The sequence below is a fragment of the Ursus americanus genome, chromosome 11 (genome assembly GCF_024610735.1).
Source record: "Ursus americanus isolate L20-20 chromosome 11, mUrsAme1.1.p, whole genome shotgun sequence".
In the NCBI taxonomy this organism is placed as follows: domain Eukaryota; kingdom Metazoa; phylum Chordata; class Mammalia; order Carnivora; family Ursidae; genus Ursus; species Ursus americanus.
Genome location: NC_142137.1, coordinates 25872854 through 25890788, shown reverse-complemented (window position 1 = coordinate 25890788; position 17935 = coordinate 25872854). Strand labels below are relative to the sequence as shown.

The window sequence follows — 17935 nt, the reverse complement described above, 5'->3', positions numbered from 1 at the left end:
AATTATAGATTCGATATATATAGGACTAGTTGGATTTCTATTTTCCCTTGTCTCAGGTTTAGTACAGTGTCCCTTTTGAAGAATTTATTTCCTATTTTCAAATTTATTGGCAGAAACTTATAATATCCTTATATTCTTTTTTTTTTAAGAAATTGCAGTATAATCATTTAATGGAATATCATACCACAGTGAAAATGAATTAAGTACAGCTAGAAATTCAACATTGCTGAATCTCAAAAACATAATTCTGAGCAAAAAAGACAAATTACAGATGGATATATAGACAATGATTTCCTTTGTATAATTTTTGTTTGTTTTGTTTTGTTTTATTTTTAGAGAGAAAGAGAGAGTGCCCACGCATATGTGTGTGAACAGGGGAAGGGCAGAGGAAGAGGGAGGGAGACAATCTTTTTTTTTTTTTAATTAAAAAAAATTTTTTTTAGTTTTTTTTTAATTTAAATTCAGTTAGTTAACATACAGTGTATTACTAGTTTCCTAGGTAGAGGTCAGTGATTCATCAGTCTTATATAATATCCAGTGCTCATTATATCACATGCCCTCCTTAATGTCCATCACCCACTTTTTTTTCTTTAGTGGGTTCCATGCCCAACATGGGGCTCAAACTCAGAACTCAAGAGTTGCATGCTACACTGACTAGCCAGGCAGGTGTCCCTTCGTGTATTCTTTTGAAGGTAGGATCTGTGGTGAGTTGCTCATTTTCATTCCTGATATCGATACTTTGTTTCTCACTTTTTTCTCCATTGTTCTTGGTAGAGGCTTATAAAGATTCCTGATCTTTTTGCAGAACCAATTTTTGGGTTTGTTGATTCTCTCACTGTACATTTGTCTACTATTTCCTTAATTTTCTGTTTTATCTTTATTATGTTTCTACTTTCTTGGGTTTAATTTGCTGAGTTCCTCCTTCCCCGCCCAATTTCTTTAAAATTCTTACAAAGCTGATTTTCAGCTTTTCTTCAACATTTACGTTGAAAGCTACAAATTGCTGTCCCTACTCAAACACAGCTTGAACTGAGTCCCACATGCTTTGATAGGTTATATTTTTATTATCATTTAGTTAAAATGTTTTCTCATTTTTCTTTGATGCACAGATAATTTAGAAGTTTATTTTCTAAAAATGTGGGGATTTTTCCAGGCACCTTTTGTTATTGACTTCTAGCTGACTTTTACTGTGGTCATAGACCAGAAATTCTCCCAAAGAAATAAAAGGTAAGAACACTTACCATTCGTTTCATGAGGGCAATTTAACCTTAATACCAAAACCTGACAAAGATATGTGGGGAGAGAAAAGGAAAGGAGAAGAGGATTAAAATCCTCTGAAATCTGTTGAGATTTGTTTTACGGATCAGCATGCAGCCAGTTTTGATAAATATACCATGTGTAATCAAAATTTTAAAACTGTATTCTGGGGGCATCTGGGTGGCTCAGTCTGTTAAGCATCTGCCTTTGGCTCAGATCACGATCCCGGGGTCCTGGGGCTGAGCTGCCCAGGGCTCCCTGCTCAGCGGGGAGCTGGCTTCTCCCTCACCCCCTGCCATTCCCCCAATTGTGCTCTTTCTCTCAAATAAGTAAAATGTTTAAAAAAAATAACAATGAAAGTGTATTCTGCAGTTGTGTGCAGCATTCTCTACATAATTAGGTCACATGTGCATTTGTTAATTGTGTTGTTCAAATTTTTTATATCCCTGTGGTTGGTTTTTGTTCTCTGCTGCTTCTTCTAAAAGTAAGAGAAGTGAAAGTTGTGTTAAAATCTCCCATTTTTCCTTTTATTTCTATTTTTGCATTATAAAATTTGAGGATGTGTTATTAGGTACAGTTTAGAATTGTTGTATCTTCCAGATGGATTGCCATTTTTATCCTTATGAAATGTACTTCTTTATCTCTTGTAAAGTTTCTTGCCTTAAACATGGTCTGATATTGGTATAGACATACCAGATTTCTTTTAGTTAGAAATATATTTTTCCTCCTTTTACTTTTATTCTTTCTGTATGCTTATATTTGGGTGTAGTGATTTATTTTTAATCCAGTCTATTTTTACCTTTTAATTAGAATACTTAATCTCTTTATATTTAATATACTTACTGAAATATTTGGATATAAATCTACCATCTTCTTATTTTTTAGTTGTTACAGTTGCTCTGTTTTCTTTTTCCCTTCTTTAACTTCTTTGGAATAAAGTATTTTTATTATTATTCCATTTTATTATTATTCCTCTTTTATTAACCAGTTCATCATTGATTCTTTTATTACCCTTGTATTGGTTATCTTAGACCTAAAGATTACAACATGCATCTTTGACTTACTAAAATCCAATTAGCACTTTTTTTTTTAATTCATGGATAATGTTAAGGACATTGGAATACTTTAACTCCTTTTTCCTACTTATATTTTATGTATTGTTATGTACATCAATTCTACAAATATTCTAACTCTCTCAAGATATTATAATTTTATACAGTCAATATTAATTTAGATTTCCTTGTAGGTTTACTCCTTATGGTGCTCTTTATTCCTTTCTGCATCTTCTTGCTTCCGTTTGGAATTCTTTTCCTCCGACCTAAAAAACTAGTTTTTCCTTTAGTGTCTGTCAACGAGCTGCAAATTATCTCAGTTTTTGTTTGGCTGGAAATGTCTTTTTTTTTTTTACTTTCATTTTTGAATGATACTTTCTCTGGGTATAGAATTTTAGGTTAGCAGTTATTTTCTTTTAGCCTTGTATTTTTATTTACTTTGTCAATAGAAAACCATTGACCACTGTCTAGCAGTATTTACAATAAAGTAAACAAGATACAGTTGGATAACATTCTGACTACTACAAAGTTATTGTTTTTCCTGGTTTCTGCTGAACGAGGAACTCAAATACTGAAAACATTGAGCCTACATGTAAGGAATGACTCGAGGTAAAGAAAAAACATGCAGGTCAAGAATTTAGATTATAGGAGTTTGTTCACCCATTTATTCCAGCTGGCCCTAAATTGCCAACATCTCTAACCATCTGATTATGATTTGGTTTACATGAACGACATCCTAGACATTCCATGAATCATGATCTTTTAGTCAATATAGAACACGGATTTCAACTTATTGAAAAGGAATGGTTCACTAGAAGGAACCTTTAAATGTCCATTTAACTAAGTTTTGCTTACCTAATTAAAACACACCAAGACATCTAGTTTTCTCATTTGGGTGGAGAGGTTGCTGGTAGTGATAAAATTTTCCTTTCGGCATCTTGCAAATAAACTTGCATTTATATGACTATAGAGATTGATATGGATTCTGATATGGCTGCTTTTAAACTGTCCGATTTAACTTGTTTTCATTATATTTAAATTTTCAACTAATTTCAAATTTTGAAATGTTAAGACATCAGGAAAAATTTCAATTTACTTTAAGTGATTTATTTCTTAGGTTGCTGAAAATATGGCATCCCAGAAACATGGGCTTACCCATGGTTATGAAATGCTGTTTTTATTTTGGTGAATGTTTAAAGAAAAAAATAGAAAGGAAAGCACTTACACATGTATTTTTATGTATACACACACACACACACACACACACACACACACCAAAAAAACCCCAAATAAACAAAAAACCCAGAATAGTCCTTACGCATGTAAGAGTTAAACAGAAATTCTGATGAACAACTCTGAAGATTTCCCCCAACATTTAGAAAAGGTGTTCTCTAATATAGGGGAATGACATCCCATGGTCTCAAATATTCTTTTCTGATAAAGGAAGCAACTATAGAAAGCTTTTATTTGTTCAAAGTAACCAGTGCTATAGATGCAAAAAATCCTCAACTCCCCTGATACTATTTCAAAACAAACAGATCAAACTTCATTTTCATTAGAATGTTATTTCCTCATCCTAATAAATCAAAAAACCAAGACCCAGATTTTATATATATAAATATCTATGAAAAGCAATAGAAACAATTATTGAATTTCATCTTCTAGACAAGAATGCCAAGTTAGTCTCTCTTCGTAAAAAACAATGACACTTTGAAGACACTTCCTATCTGCCCCTTTCGCCAGCACCGATGGAGTCGGCCTCACCTGAATCTTTTCCATTTCATGACAGACAAGAATTCTCCACTGCCGTCTGTGACGCCAATTACTCATTCAGGATCAAGACCTCTTGGTTTATCCGCAGCATCGCTTTTCTTCTTTGATTTGCTATCTATCATCAGTCACGGTCAGATAAAGCTTGCCCTTTTGTACCATCTTTTTCTTTACCAGCTTTCTGAGGATTAGGAAATACTTCAGTTCACTCTAGACGGTCTACATTGTCTTCAGCTTGCCAAGTATTGTCAGCATCTGTAAATCTCTTCCACTTCAGGGAATACTCCACCTTCCCATTCACTACACGTCGGTCCGGTACCTTTTCCATCACAAATTCTTCAGGCTCTGCCTCTTCTACTTTTTCACTCTTTCCTTTGTTTCTTCCCCATTTTTGCAATGTCATTTTATTGGAGGTCTTTTTTTTTTTTTTTTTTTTTAATTGCAGGCTTGGAGAGCTGGTATCCACCACCCCCGGGGCTGCTCCACGTCCCAGGGCTGTGGCGTCTCAGGGCCCACACAGCTCAAACTCCAGCCACATTCCTTCTTTTAGCCTTTTAAAGATATCCTTTCATTATTGTTTGGCTTCCATCATTTTAACTGAAAACTTGGCTGTCTTATTATTGTGCCTCTGAACAAAATGTGTCCTGTTATTTTTTATACTAGTTATATTTACAGTTTTTGCCTTTAGTTGTTTTTTGCCTGTTTTACTATGATGGGTCTAGTTGTAACTTCCTTTGTAATTATCTGTGGCTCTATGTCTTTTGTCAGTTTTTAAATACTCAGATTAGGGGTGCCTGGGTGGCTCAGTAATTAAGCGTCTGCCTTCAACTCAGGTCATGATCCCAGCGTCCTGGGATCCAGCCCTGCATTGGGCTTCCTGCCCAGCAGGAAGCCTGCTTCTCCCTCTCCCACTCCCCCTGCTTGTGTTCCCTCTCTCGCTGTCTCTCTCTAATAAATAAATGAAATCTTCAAAAATAAATAAATAAATTCTCAGATTATTTTCTCTCCAAAATTGTTTATGCTGTATTATCTCTCTCCTCTTCCAAGACTCTAATTACACAAATGTTTATACTGGGTCCCATATTTTTCTTAGTTCTTCCTTTTCTGTATTTCTTAAAATTTTTATCTTGCTGTAATTATAGTGAAGTCTACATATTTTCTTCTGGTCTATATTCAAGTTCATGAATCATCTCTTCAGTTGAGTCTAAGCTGCTTTTAAATCCTTCCACTGAGTTCTTAATTTCAGTCCCAGAATTTTTATTAGACTATTTTTAAAATATATTCAACATATCTGTTTAAATTACAGCATTTTTTTCTCTTGGTTTTCAGTCATTTGTTCCTATCTCTTGATATGCCCAGTTTTATTGTTGTTGTTTATTTAATGCCAGACACTATGCATGAAAAATTATGATAATTTGAAAGTCTGGATGATGTCATCTTCCTCCAAAGAAGATTTACTGTGGTTCAGGCAGGCAGTTGGCCAGAAGAATCTCTAGTCTAATCTGAGATTGATTGGATTCAGATCTGAGTTTCAGTCTCTGTGAACACTAGTCTATTTTCAGGCTAGCTTTTATTACCAGGGTGTAGTCCTTCAAGATTCCCAGTTGAAAGACTGGGGTGTTTACCAGGACCTCTCCTTTTGGAAAGCTTAAATCCCAATTTTTGTCTGCCTACACCTGCAAGATGGCCAGTGGTCCTGCTCAGCATCTCTGTGCATACTCAGAATCATCCAATGCCTCATGAAGGAAAGTAGCTGCATATGTTAAGCTGCTTCCTCTCTATAGTTCCTTTTTCTAGAACACCTTAGACTCTGAGTATCTCTCCAATGCGTTCAAATAGATGTTTCTCTCTCTTAAAAAACATCTAGATTTTTCTTGTTTTTCTCATATGGAGGGTTGATCTGATACAAGCTAGTCTCTCATAACTAGCACCAGAAGTCTTCCCCTAAGGAGTTTATAACTAGTACTGCTCCATTTTACCATCCTTAGTTCTTGCCCTTGAGGAACTTTGCTTTAAAACTCAGTCCTGGCTGCTATAATGAAAAATCCAGGATAAAAAAACAAAAACAAAAAACAACTAATGCCTTGGGGCACCTGGGTGGCTCAGTCCGTTAAGCATCTGCCTGTGGCTCAGGCACGAGCTCAGGGTCCTGGGATTGAAACCCACATCAGGTTCCCTGCTCAGCAGAGTCTGCTTCTCCCTCTTTCTCTGACCCTCCTCCCCACTTGTGCATTCTCTCTCTCTCTCTCTCACTCTCTCTCTCTCTTTCCCTGTCTCAAATAAATTTTTAAAAAACCTGATGCCTTGGATATTGAATATTATTTTTCAAGCATATTGTATAATATCGACAAAATAACTAACAATTATTCAGTGTTTACTCTAGGAAATGTCCTAGTATGTCCCGTGCATTAATTCATTTAATGGGATAGAGTGAGAGTCCAGTGCTGTCCATATCCCTTAATCATAGACTTTGACCAAGGGTGAGTCATGGGTTAAAGATGATATGTAATTTAACAAACACAACACAACAATTCAACAAACATAGCCAAGGCCCAACTAAGGAAAAAGTTTAGTGCTATCTAAGCTATCAGATGACAGGGAATGCACAGAAGAAAAGGTAATCTACAAGCCTCAAACTGCTTCCCCAGTAGTCTTTTTCCAGTGGGAACTACTAACAAAGTTTAGAGCAAAAGACTGACAGTGAGCAAGCTTACTTTCCACTCACGTGCAACCTGGCAGAGGTGATGTCTAAAGTAAGTAGCGGGAAGAAGTAACAGGAAGAGAAGAGAGAACAATCAAAATCTTATGTCAACAGTCCCTGGGTACCAAGAATCAGCTTATTTGCATTCAACAGACACCAAATAATGGCAGATTTAGGCCATGGAAATGAGCTGGGTGACCCATATAAGAATGGATTGGGTGTGATATGGTATTAATGGCCCAAGACCCAGTCCAGAAGTGAAGGAGATATTTCGGCTGTTGGCCCAGAAAAGCAGACGTATACACCAAACACCAGGCACGGAGCACAGAACACAGCAATTCCACTCCAATTTCATCTCTCAGCCAGACACTCTTCAGGGCCAGACCCTCCTCACCCTTTTGGATCCTTGTGCCTAGTAATAAACAATGTGGGTGGACCTTCTTCTTGCTATTGGATGGAATTCTATCTAGCTTCCTCAGGACTCCAAAGAATTTTGTTTCCACCGGTGGAAGCAGTCTGAGGCAGGAGAAGTCGTGGCTGTCAAATAAGTCTGCCTTAGTTCAAGTCTTGGCTCTCACTGTCACTTAGGTGACTTTGGGTAAATCATTTAACCTCTCTGATGCACAATACCCTCATTGTGAAATGGAGATGATGATAAAAATAATCAAGATGACATAAGATAATGCTAGTGAAGTGCTTGGCAAAAAAAATAAACAAATAAAGCAAAATAAATGTTGGCTACGGCCATTATTTAACTTAATTTAGGGTCCTGGAGTGTGTAGGAAGGTCTTAGACTATTGTCATTGGATTCCTCATTTGAGAAGCGGCCTCAGGAGTGTTGTGGGAGGGGAAGGAAGAAGTGGAAAACAGGAGGTTCCATGGTTCTACGGGGGAGCAGGGGTTTAATCCCACAGGGACGGTGCTCCTCAGGCTGGTATCCAGACATTTTTGGAGAAACATTGCACAAATGGATGACTCTGGGAAGTCATTAGCCAGGTTTCCTGTTTTCACTTCTTCCTAGCAAGAAACTGGTTCTATTTCAGAGACATCACAGGTCTCATCTTCCCTGTAGCTCCCCACTCCAGAAACACTGAGGCTGGCACAGTCCTAGGTTGATCATGAATGGATGATGCCGCCCACCCGTGTGGTCAGAAGTGCTCTTCCACGGAGCTCAGGGGTCTCCCACTCACCAAAATGTCTCCTCAGTGAAGAATTAAACATCAATTATTTAGCTTTTAACATGAATTGAACTAATGCGTCGTTTTGCCCAAGCGTATTTGCATTTTATGCCTACTTTCGCTCCGGAATGAAAACCAAGAAACAGCAGTAAGAAGGGGAACTCTAGAAGGGTTTTAGAGTCAGAACCCCTCCCCCCCAATCCCTACTTCCGGTTCTTATTAGCTGTGTGGTTTTGGGTAATTTATTTGTCCTCTATTGTCCTTGACATCCTCATTTAAGGGTCTCAAAGTTCCTTCCAGCTCTAAAAACCATGTCTGTGAGAGTGGTATTAGTTAGAGGACCTGAAGCCAGCCCAGAAATCACCCACAGGCATATAGTCACCCCATTCCCAACCTGACCCAGGAAGCTTTGAGCACACCCACTGTGCCCTCTCGCCTGCCCCTCCCCCAGCCTCTTGTGAGTCTCCCCCACTCTCACCCTACCCTGAGGACAGGGCCTCACCTCAGCCCATCTCTGAGGGTGGTGGTAACCAGCCCCCACTCGAGTCTCCCTGTGCAGCCCGTCCCCCCTTCCCCTCCCAATCGCCATTTCCTGTCTAGCAGATTTACAACGCAGTTCAAAGAAGGAAGGATGATATAACAGCTTTCCTGCTCCCTCCCTCTCCCAACTGACTTAGTCTAGCTGGCTTGGGGCCAAGTGGTTTTGTTCTCTTCAGCCTCCCATAAGTAAAAATACTCCAGGCCCCAGCCCTCCCGCCTGTGACATGGCGTCAGCTCCCAAACCCACTGGTCAGGCTTTTGCTCGTGGGCGGGAAGGAGGCAGCCCTGTGCTGCGCTGGAGTCTAATTAAGTGCTGAGGAAATAAACCATGGGCTTCAATTTTAGTTCCGAAAATAGCGATGGCCTAGGATTCCGCTCTCTGGCCTGAGCTGGGAGACTTGTCCCACCGCTTGTCTTCCTGCGCCCGGCCTTCAGGGTTTGCTAAGGGAAACTAGGTGGTGGGGAGGAGAGGACACGGGTCCGAGGAGCGGAGACAGCCCGCAGAGGCCCAGGGTTCAGAAGTCAGTGGAAGAGGCACACCTCAGGGAGAGGGGCATTCGAGCCCAGGGGCTTAGGCTCTTCCATACCCTCTATCCCTACTTGGCAACCTAGCCCCGCTTCTAGAATGTGCTCTCAGCCTGCAGGGCCTCCAACAGTTCTGGCTCCTGCTGAATGCACCTCCAGAGCCCCATGTGGCTAAGAAGGCAGAGCTCTGGCCAATGTTGGGGTAATTCTCTAGGCAGATCATAGAATGCACGTCACGGTTTCGTGTCTAATCAATCCTCTCGGGCAATGAGGATGAGGAAAAACATCAACAAACGGATTTGTGGAAATGAAAGCTTCGGCAAGGCAACTGAGTGTGCGGCTCCGTTAGAGCGTCTTCCCGCCCCCCTCTGCCTGGAAGGAGGGCCGCAGCCTGCTGAGGGAGACAGGCCGTCCGCCGCGTCCGCACCAAGTCCAGAGCGCTCGCCAGCTTTGCGCTTGGCAGCGCCTTGGTCGTTCACCCCATCCCAGCTCTTCTCACTCGCTATCGTCACCAGCCGCGGCTCCGTCAGACCGTGCCCGGGGCTCTAGACGCTTCCCCAGCGCCCGGCGCACAGGAGGTGCCCGGCTCGAGCGCCTTTCTTCCTTTTCAGCCTCCCCTTTCGAGCTTGCTCCTTCTCGTGCGGAGCCCGTCACCTCGGCGCGGCAGGGTCGGGCACGCGGTCGGGGGTTCCGGGACCCCGTCGAGCTCGGGGGCCTGGCCGACTCCCGGGGACCGCAGAACCGGGGGCGGGTCGCGAGCGCCAGTGGAGGCCGCGAAGCCGAAGCCACGTGCGCCGGAAACGAGGCCCGCGCCCACTGCTTCTAGGGAGTCGTTGGAATAAGCGGGAAGGAGAGTTTCGAAGGAAATCCGGAGTGAGGGCTCTTACCTGCCGCCCTTCTGTAGGAGCCTTTCCATCGGGCGCAAGCGCAGAGCAGGTCGGCGCAGCAGCCGCCGGGCGCCTTCTGGGAGCGGCCTTCCGATTTCGTCCGTCTCTCAGATAGTCAGTCCCTCGTGCTCTGAGCAGCCGCCACAGCCGCAGAGGGTAGGGGCGGGTCGTTACAGTTCGGTGTGAGAGGGCCGCATCGGGGCGGGGACGTGCGGCTGAGCGGGGACAGGGCAGAGGCGCCTGCGGCGGCGGCAGAGGCTACTCGGGCCTTCTCCGGGCCCACTGCCTTCCCGCGCCTTGACCTGGCTCTTGCAAAGGGCCCAGTGCGGGGGGACAGGCAGTCGGCGGACAGGCTGCCTTGTCAGGGAGCCTTGGCTCCCTGGGCTCCTGCTTTTCGCTCCCAGGAGGCGCCTCAGGGCCCAGCCGTCCCTGCACAGCCCCTTCTCTCGCTGGAGCCTGAGCCACGACACGGGCGCCGCAGGGCCGTGACGAGGCTGCTGGGAAGGGAGCGCAGCGCCCCGAAACTCCGCTTTGCCCTCCTGCCCCACCCTGTGGGTAACTGTCTCAATCCCCAGCTGCGCTCGCGGAGGCGAGCGCAGTGTGGCCAAACCACAAAGTCCCCATTTGGAAGATCCCGTTTCCTAACCACCTTGGCCTGCCATCAATAGCAATATTGCCCCACAAGGAGTGGCAAGCCATTTACTGCGGGAACCGCCAGCGCCAGCGCTCCACCACCAAGTTCAGACGCGAAGAACTCCCCTCCGGAGTGTAAAAGCCAGTTCAGAAAGAAGAAAAACAAAGCTTTCGGCCTAAGTCTCCTCGGCGGAGACACCCTCAGCGCCCCTGCACGCAGCTGCCCCTCCTTCCAGGGCTGGCCCCTCCTTAGAACCCCATGGTCCCCAGCTGTGCCAGCTTCCAGGCCCCCTCCTTAACCCCTTGGTTCCTCCATCACTGCCAGAGAAAAGTTAGGCCTCAGAAGTCCTGTGCAGTGCCCAGGGGCAGAGTGCACCCCGCTCCGCACCCAGTGCTAATGGTGTGCACGTTCTAGGGCCTCTCCTACTAAACCTAGTCAGTCGTTGCGGCCGTTCACGGAGTACCTCGTGTGGCTTCCCCACTTGCATTATTAGCTCTTCTGAGACCTCTCGGCTTTGAGCATAACTGGGAGGTAGGAATGGTTTCACCTGTCCTGTGAGAGCACACAGGCCATGCAACCGGCAAGCAAAGGCGGGACTGAAACTCGGCTTTGCTCTCTTTCTGCCCACCCTATCTCTGACTTTGAGCAAGAGTTGGTTCTCAAATGTGCAGATTAAAGAGATAACCACTACTCTAAAAAAACCTTCAAAACCAGAAAACACTGGATTGAGGATTAGAAGAGCCAGGGTTTCTCCCTAACCAAAGGGGCTCATTGACTTTGGACAAGTACCAGCCTCCTCGAGCTCCCACAGCCTTATCTTCAAAATGGTGTGAATAAAAATATCTTTCTTTCTTCCCTCTTGGGTTTGTTGGAAAATCAAATAGACCCAGTTGGGCAAAAGCATCATAAACTGTAGAGAAGGATGCTTGATGACTCGGACTCTGCCACGGGACGCACGTATTCTAAGACAAGAGAGGCTCACCCAGGTGATCACAGGATGAGTTTGGGGGCCTGACATGCCAAGAGCCTTTCATTTCATTTGTCAGAAACAGGCTCTGAGGCATTCTGTAACACCGTATTATTTTTATGATTTTGGAAGACCAGAAGGGTTATCATAATGACAGTCGTAAGTCCTCTATGACTGAACCTGGCCCATTAAACAGGTGACCCACTGGCAGGAACCCCCTATGGGAGCCATTGTCTTCAACCCACCTACTATTACCCTCCCTTGTCACTGGCAATATGTGAGATTTTGACTCTGCCATGGAAAAGAATTAGTTAATTAAATTTGGATCATTGAGTTTATCACCAAAGCCCAGAAACAACCTCAACGTCCTTCAGCTGGGGAAATAGAGAAACAATCATGGTTCATTCACACAACCGAGTATGACTCAGCAACAGAGGGAACGAAGGACTGTTGCATGCAACAAATGCTTTGTGCAAAATGGAAAGAGTCAGACTCAAAGGCTATGTATTGTATGATTCTATTTACATGACATTCTGGGAAAGGCAAAACTATAGGACAAGGACCTGATCAGTGGTTACCAGGAGTAGATTCCAGGAAGGATTTGACTAGAAGAGAGTGACACAAAGGAGTTTTGGGGGGTGATGAATCTGTCCTGTATTGTGATTGTGGTGATGTTTACATGACTCTACATATTTGTTAAAACCCATAGAACCGTCTACCAAAAGCAGTGAATTTTATGGTAGGTCAATTAAACAGATTTTTGAAAGTTAAAAAGTAAACTACTCAGAATTTTTACGAATGGGCCACTGGGAAAGTACAGCATGCCGTTGTATTGGGTAGAGTAGTGCCGTCCAGCGTAGTGCTGAGGAATTCCCAGTCTGGGAATTTGGCCACTAGTCCTCTGGCTTGCGCTGGCAGCAGTCACCTGGGTAAGGTGTGAAGAGAGCCCCATCCCCTGGTGACCTGATTCCCTGGTAAACCTTGGAGTCTCTAAACAAGCTTCCCAGGTTGTTTGGGTTCAGTTGGCTAACAGCCCACATTTTGAAGCCCACTATTCAGCCTTTCTTCATTATTTGGGAATTAAATTCTTTTGTGAGCAGGTCCTTGAATGCCTTGGAGTTTTCACCAGTAAAATGAGGACAATTAGCCCGTCTCCTGCTTTATAGTGACTTGGGCTCGAACTCACGACCCCAAGATCAAGAGTTACATGCTCTTCCAACTGAGCCGGCCAAGTGCCCCCCCCATTTTATTTCATCTTTTATTGAACAGATCTACGTTTCACCATTTCTGAAATGTAAAGCTAAAATAAGACTTTAAGAAGGTGCCCGGCCGGCTCTGTCTGAAGCCCCCCGTTGATACAGAGATTACTTAAAAATAAAATCTTAAAAAAAAATAAAATAAAACTTCAAGAATGTCAAATTCGAATGTCCAGTAGCCACACCTGGGTGGCTCAGTCCATTAAGCGTCTACCTTCGGCTCAGGTGGTGATCCCAAGGTTCTGGGATCGAGCCCCACCTCAGGCTCCCTGCTCAGCAGGGGAGTCTGCTTCTCCCTCTCCTTCTGCCCCTCCCCCTGCTCATGCTCTCTCTCTCTCAAATAAATAAATAACATCTAAAAAGAAAAAAAGAATGTCGAATAGTAAAAGAGGGTGAGGTCCTATTCACACATTTAGTGAGTAAGCAACTAGGAAAATTTCATAGCGATTTGGGATGGGAGAACGTTTCGATATATATTGGGGGTGCTCCAAAGCGCCACCTCACCCCAGTCGCAGCGGGCTTGGCAGCCTCCGTGTTCTGTTCTTCTGGGGCCGGCACCCTGAACATCTTTTCCAGTAACCTGACATCTTGGAACTTACCCAATCTCTTGGGAAGTGGTAGCTTTGACCTTAAGGGGATATTGTTAAGATGAAATTTTGTCTCTCTGAAATCTTTTTCTCACAGAGAGAAACCCAAAGCCAGAACCAGGCCTTCTGGGATGACCATAATTCTGAGCTCTAGAACCATTCAAACAGAAGACGGATGAGAACCTGGGTTCAAATCTCAATTCTATTGTTTATTGTCTCTGTGATTCTGGGCAAGTAATTTCATTTCTTAGAATCTCAAATTCTTACATTCAAATATTTCAGGTATAAAATGGGGCCAATAACTGTGCTGACCTTGTGGGGATACTATGCCATTTGGAAGATACATGCTGGGGGTATTTAGAGGTGTTGTGATGGCTGAACTGTCAAAAGATTTGGCAAAAACAAAACCATATAGGGGCGCCTGGGTGGCTCAGTCAGTTAAGCATCTGCCTTCGGCTTGGGTCATGATCTCAGGGTCCTGGGATCAAGCCCCACGTTGGGCTCCCTGCTCAGTGGGTAGTCTGCTTCTCCCTCTCCCTCTGCTCCCTCCCCCCTGCTCATGCTCTCTGTCTCAAATAAATAAATAAAATCTTTAAAAAAACACAAAACCTTATATACCTGTATTATATATACATGCATATATAAAACAAACTTGGCAAATGTTAAGAATTGTTGAATCTAGGCGACAGGTATATGGGTAATCATTCTTTCAACTTTTCTGTATGTTTGAAGATTTTCATAATAAAATCAGAAAAAAAAGATGACGCATGGAAGCCCATCCACACAGTGCCTGCCACCCCGTAGGTCTCAGCAGGTCCAAGAGCAAGGAAGGTGGGAGGTGGCAGGCAGGGAGGGGGAGGGGGAGACAGATGAGCTTGGCGAGAGCAAAAAACTGAGGGATGCGGGAGTCCTGGCAACGCCCCCTCTCCGGAGGGTGTGGGTGTGAGAACTGCCTTTCACGTTCCCATCTGCAGAGAATCTGGGCGTGGGGGAAGTGCCTGGCATGTTCTTTTCCCCTACCTCAGGTGCTTCAGGCTCTCTCCGTTGAGGTGGGAAAGATGCTAGAGATCTCCAGGGTTGTTTGCAGTTTGTAGACACTCTGAGCCTCCCCGATGTCCATGAGTCCCCCCCAGGAGCCATCCTGAGCACCAGAGAGTACGAGGAACAAGGAACAAATGGCAGAAGGGTGGGGAGCGGTCAGCAAAGAGGACAGCCCTGAACTGTGCAGCTGGTCCCCTTCCCTTGGGGCTCCCCTCCGTCAAGCCTCCCACCCTCGCCCCTGGCTGGGCCTCACGGGTCTTCCTGACCCAGTGGCATGAATCCAATGGGCCTGAAGAGGACATATTCCTTTCCTGCGGCTGTAACAGATCACCACAGACTTAGTGGCTTAAGCAGCACACATTTATTAGGATTCTAGACGCCAGAAGTCCCGAATGGGTCTCATGGAGCTAAAATCAAGCAGGGCTGTGTTCCTTCTGGAGCTTCTAGGTGAGAATTCGTTTTCTTGTCTCTTCCAGTTTCTAGAGGCTGCCCCCATTCCTGGGCTCGTGGCCCTTCCTTCATCCTCGAAGCCAGTGGAGTCTTCCTCACGTGGCCATTCATTCCCCTGGTTCTGACTCTTCTGTCTCCCTCTATTCCGTTGAAGGACACATGGATTACGTCGGGCAGATAATCTTATTTTCAAGTTCACTAATTAGAACCTGATTATCTTGGGGGGGGCGCCATTATTCTGCGCACTGCAGAGAAGGCCCCTCGGTGGATGAGCGTTTTTACCTTTTACCCCCAGGAACTGTCAAACTGCAGTGTCCTTCCGAACCATGAAAACGAATGTTGGTGAAAAGGCAGACTTTCAGGCCCCATCGGACGCTGAGTCAGCCCCTCTGAACCGGACACAAGGAATCGGAATCTTCAGCAAGCTCCCTTCGTGCTTTCCTGACGCACATGATCCCAGGGGCACATTTTTAAAACCCTGCTTTTCTTTGTCATCGGAGGGTAGAGTGACTATATTTGAGAGACCTAATTACAAAATCTATGGTCTATGATTTATTGAGCAATTCCAGTGTACCAGTCGATAGAGCTAAGTTCATCCGGCACTTACTCTCTGCCAGAAGCTAGCGCCGTCACGTACCATCTCATTTAAAGCTCATGACAGCGTGGCCACGTAGACTTGTTATCGTCATCTCCACCTTGCAGATGAGAAAACAGAGGTGAAGGGGGTTAGGTGACCTAACTAAGGTTGCACGGGCAAAGCCAATTAACCGCGCATCCATCTCCCTCCTTTTCTTTTTCTAAAGCCCGAGCCCCTCCCTTCCTTCCTTCCTTCCTTCTTCCTTCCTTCCTTCCTCCCTCTTTCTCTCTTTCTTTCTTTTCTTCTCTCTTCCTTTTCTTTCTTTCTTTCTTTCTTTCTTTCTTTCTTTCTTTCTTTCTTTCTTTCTTTCTTTCTTCTTTCCTTTTCTTTTTCTTCCTTCCTTCCTTCCTTCCTTCCTTCCTTCCTTCTTTCTAATATCTATTGAGAAGCTCCATGGTGGTGAACCTCTAAAATGAAAGGCCCGAGCTCGTAACCACTACCGAGCACAGTGCCGCCACATAGTAGGCCCTCAGTAAGTGTGTGTGGAATTATAGGGTACATGAATAAGGAGGTGTTGGTATGAGTCAGCTCTGATCCTGGGAAGAATCGTGAAGGGAGGTGTTATTATTTACCCCAGGAACCCGACGAGGCCCCGGGTGACGAGTGCAGAGGACGGGCTCCGTGGCCCAGCCGACTCCGAAGTCCGCACGCCGCTGCTCCCCACGCGGGGGGTTTGCAAGCCCGGTCCACAGGCGCCTGCAGAGGAGGGTTTTCTAATCATGCATGTTTCATTAGGGAGAGCCCTCGTACTGCTGTAAAAGTTAAATTTGCTTTGAGTTCCGTCGCGAACAAGTGGCTTCTATCAACAAGAGCCTGATGTGCCGCATGGGCCCGAGGGGCAGCTCCACGGCGGGGGCCCTGTGCTCTTACTCCCCCGGCGGAGCGAGCCCTGCGCGGAGCCCGGCCCGAGGGAGGAGGCCTGGGCCTTTACACTCAGGGAGGTACAAACGCAGCAATTAGAAGCTTCAAACCACACGGTAGGTTCTCTTTAATTCAGTTCTGCTCCAGACACCCAGCGGGGCCACCGCAGCGCCCTGGGCGGGAAGGGGTCTGTCTATGAAGGAAATGCCATCTCGGCCCATCCTGGAGACGGCAACTCAGAGGCCCCTTCCTCCGCCCCCCTCCCCTTCACACACACACACACACACACACACACACACACACACACACTCACACCCCGGGGACAGGTTCCTGTCCTTACACTGGCAAGCCCCAGCCTGCTGCCATTCCGTGTACCCTTTGAACTGGCAGGGGATGGGCCTGGCCTCCTGTGTCTGTCCTAGAGACCTTCCAGCTGGGCCACAGTGACGCCTGTGTCATTCCACCTCTTGAAGACAGAGACTGAAGAGACTCATGGCAACACCAGCCGGGCTCTAGGGCTGACATCTGTGGGGGGCGGAGGGCTGCGAGCTGCTCCTTCCCACTCTCCCTGCTGGACCACCCTGCCCAGCCTCTGCTCGCTTTTCTCTCTGCCAGCCTTTCTTTCCCCTTTCTCCAGTTCTTTCCTCGCCTCCTTAGAGGGTGCTGGACCCCAGCCCTCCCCCCAGGCTCACCAGGCCCAACGTGTGTGGCTTTGGAGGCCCCAGTAGAGGGCCGGCTTGTAGCAAGAAACCATGAACCTTGAAGCCCACGTTGGACTCTGCCTCCATTTCCCTTCTGGAAAATGAATGGATTAACATTTGCCAACTTCCTGACTCAAAAAAGCATCTGTGGTTCTGTACTTGCTTTGTGGTTTGTAAAATGTGTGCTCCCTATCTGGGCTCATTGCGATAGCCTTATTAAGTACAGAATGTTCAAGAAGTAGACTTTGTAGGTGGGGAAACTGAAGGCCAGAGAGCCAGGGCAGGGGGGTGGGGGGGATGACTCCCTCAAGGCCGCACGGCCTTAGTGGCAGAGCCAGGACCAGAAATAAGTCTTCCAACACTCTTGCCGCGACATTTGTGTACCATGTGCCACGGACATGTGCAAGCATGCTGTGTACCACGCACACGGGGCTGCCCACAGATCCCAAACGACATCAAAGAAAAGGAGAGCAGGAAAACCTAACAAGTTGGTTGTTACCTTTTATGCATAATTACTACACGATCTAATTATACTGATGGGGTTCATTAACATGTCAAAGTTTGTTTTATGTTTTTATATGATAAAAACCAACACCCCACACAAAGCAAATGAACAAACAAACAAACAAGAAGCAGAATCAGACCTATAAATACAGAGGACAAACTGCTGGCTTGCTGGGAGGGAGAGGGCGGGAAGGCAGGAGAGCGGGTGCAGGAGAGGGGGGAGGCACGGGCTTGCCGTCAGGGAATGAATAAGTCACAAGGACGAAAGACCCAGCACAGGGAATACAGTCGATGGAACTGTAAGAGCGTCGCAGAGTGACAGATGGGAGCTGCACTTGAGGTGAGCACAGCATGACATACAAACCTGTTGAATCACTGTGTTGTACA

At 45.5% G+C, this 17935-nt stretch overlaps 1 long non-coding RNA gene and 1 pseudogene across 1 annotated transcript in view; both read right to left on the bottom strand.

The window, feature by feature from the left end:
* Window positions 1-10403, bottom strand: part of LOC148109253 (uncharacterized) — a 45787-nt gene extending 35384 nt beyond the window's left edge. The window contains exon 1 of the long non-coding RNA XR_015726005.1: window positions 9911-10403. This is a non-coding gene — a long non-coding RNA (uncharacterized LOC148109253). The remainder of the gene's footprint in view (window positions 1-9910) is intronic.
* Window positions 3735-4778, bottom strand: LOC123798573 (chromobox protein homolog 3 pseudogene; annotated as a pseudogene).
* Window positions 10404-17935: the final 7532 nt, after the last annotated feature.